Genomic DNA, 2,899 nt, shown 5'->3' with positions numbered 1-2,899 from the left:
TTACCAGTTCGTTCAATTGTATTAGGCTTAACTATGTGGAAGTTAATACTCGAAAATGAAAAGGAGACTTCGTTGATTTCCACTAATTTACTTTGTCCGTACGACATGTTTCGAACCATATAGGTCATCATCAAGGACTTGATAATGACCTCTATGGTTCGGAACGTGTCGTGCGGACAAAATAAATTAGTGGAAATCAACGAAGTCTCCTTTTCATTTTTGTTGCCAGTTCGTTCAACTGCAACTAAAATGCTGAAACTGGTGGAAGTTCTGAGTATCAATGTGAAATGGTACAAGTTTATCGTCATTAAACACATCCTACCTTAAAACTAATTACCAATCATCAATTTTAATTGAGTTTAAATGTTCGATTAGGAATAATAAATGATTGAGCTAAAGATTTTGCAAAAATTTCCCTTTTTCCTCTTGGTCTATGCAGTATGATGTAATTTTACATATATTTAATGAAATGTATTTAAATTATATGTGTATGAAACTTATATGCATTTTCATTTATTTAAAATAACTCAAAAAGCAACGATACTCGACATCCATCATTTTAGAGTACAAATATAGGTAAGGTTCTCAACATAATTCTCCCTCAATCCTTTCACGTGCAACTCGTAGCTTTAGAATCTTTGCTGGTATCGTAAATTGGATTGCTCAAGGAAAATGAGAACGAGTAGTTTACACAACGTCTAATCTAATTCTTAACTTTTTTAATGGTAATTCTTAATTTTTCACCTCGAAGAAGACATTAAGGCATTTCTTGTTAACTAGTATTCATTTTTCGGTTCGGTTGCTTCAAGAGCCATAACCTGACTCTTCCAATGCATTCAGACCACTAACTTAGATAGGCTAGTAAGAAAGGCGCTCGGCACTCGAGAATGTACTGTAAAGCGTATGCAATTTTTTTCAAGTTTGGCCATTCCACTATAATTTTACTATACACTGAATTTTACAATACTCTACAACCTTTCGCGATATGATAGATGGTGTGCAACGAGGTATTTATACGTAAAATCTTGTATCTGACAATTTGGGGCTCACCTACAAAATATAAAGCTTATTAGCTTAAATCCTTTTTTATCATTGAGATGGCATACGTCAAGTTCTCATTACGATACAAATTTACACTCCAAATGACAAATAAGAGACAATTTTATTATATTTTTTCACCTAAGTAGATTTGCAGTATTAAAAAAGTATATACAACGAATGGTTAGCGGCGAGACTTCTTCTGATGACTTCATGATAGTTACGGTAAACATTTATAATTTCAAATTAAATAAAAATATAAACATATATACTTTAACTTGAGGGGATTTGCTTAAAACATTGCAATGCAATACACTTTATTCCACGAAACTTTTTTTGAGTCGAAAATGTGATTCATAAAATGTTTACCCCTTGGCCAGATGTTCAACAGTCAGTGTGCAAGGCCTGTTGTTGTTTCAATGGGTAATTTTCACGCAAGGCTCGATGTTTTGTCCAGTACCTTGCGTAGGAAACCACTGGCAGTCCAACTGTTAGGAACGGAGCTGACTCACCTGCCGTGGGAATTTCACACACACTGCGGCAATATGCCAGCTGATCCAAGGCCTCACCCACCACAATGACTATAAGGCATGAGACATCCATGGGAGTATTCATCTACATCTACATAATACCCTGCAAGCCACCTCTAGGGTGTTTAGCAGGGGATGACCAGTCACCAACATGCAGCATGCAAGAGGACCGCCATATTCACACCACACTGTCATAGTAATATTACGCAGTTTTAGTAGTACGTATTGCTTTAGCACCCACAACTATCGAGGTTGCTTTCAACCAAAGGGTACTTTTCTCCCCTTAAACTCCATAGCCAAGCTACTACAGGTTTTAACCACTAATATGGATGAAATTTGCCCATAAATGGCATATTTATAAATAATCATGCTTAAAACAAATTGCTGTACCACTTTCGCTCTCTTTTACATTTAATACCGTCATTTATCTCTTCAAGTTTCGTAATTTTCGGTTATTACCGCGTCGGTTACTGTGACTAAGACGCATTTTCAGTTTCATCTTCGCCCTGAAGACGCTGGCAGTAGTGCCAGCGAAACTGTTGTCTTTGCCATGACAACCGACGCGGTAGTAACCGAAAATCAATCACCTAACCGCACGCGGCGAAAATCTTTGTTCTCACATTTATCTCATTATTTTCACTAAATATCAATTGAAATGTTATAAAATCGTTGAATTTTCCGTACTTCTACAGAAGTCAGGATGGCCGAGCGGTCCAAGGCGCTGCGTTCAGGTCGCAGTCCGGTTTTCCGGGCGTGGGTTCGAATCCCACTTCTGACAATATTTTTTGCAAGCCAGCGCCGAGGCGGGGTAAATTCCTCACCGTCTAACGCTGAAATCGCGAGTTCAATCCCCGCCTGGAGGGAGTTTTTTTACCATCCATATCAAAAAGTGAAATGTAACAGATGACTTCATACACCTAATTCTGCTTATAAAGTGAAATACAATGCCCTAGCATTTACTCATTTTATTCCTTTGTCAGCATAAGTTAAAACTTAGAACTCTTCGATTTTTCTTTTGGCATTCCAACAACATATTCCTTCTTCTTGAATTCCTAGAAGATTATTATTTAGCTTCTTATTTGACTTTACTTCTGTAACATAGCAGTTAGTTTTACATAAAAAAAGTTAATTATTTCCCTAGTCCTGCGAATTTTTTAATCCAGCTAGGTGCTAATTAATAAAGCCAATTTTTTCGGAGGTATGTCGTCAAACAGCATATCTTATGATCAATGAAGATACCGCATCGCCCACAAATTTTATTTTAACACCTTACAACACATTTTTCGATTGTTACACAATCATCATCTGGTCCTGATAACTTTATGATGATT

At 36.7% G+C, this 2,899-nt stretch overlaps 1 non-coding gene across 1 annotated transcript; it reads left to right on the top strand.

The window, feature by feature from the left end:
- Positions 1 to 2,262: 2,262 nt before the first annotated feature.
- On the top strand, positions 2,263 to 2,346 carry Trnal-cag. The gene has a single exon. It is a non-coding gene; the product is annotated as a tRNA-Leu (tRNA).
- The last annotated feature ends 553 nt before the right edge of the window (positions 2,347 to 2,899 follow it).

This window comes from Ischnura elegans, chromosome 5 (assembly GCF_921293095.1).
Source record: "Ischnura elegans chromosome 5, ioIscEleg1.1, whole genome shotgun sequence".
Taxonomy (NCBI): domain Eukaryota; kingdom Metazoa; phylum Arthropoda; class Insecta; order Odonata; family Coenagrionidae; genus Ischnura; species Ischnura elegans.
Note: the sequence above shows the minus strand (reverse complement) of the source record. Positions and strands in the feature narration are given on the sequence as shown.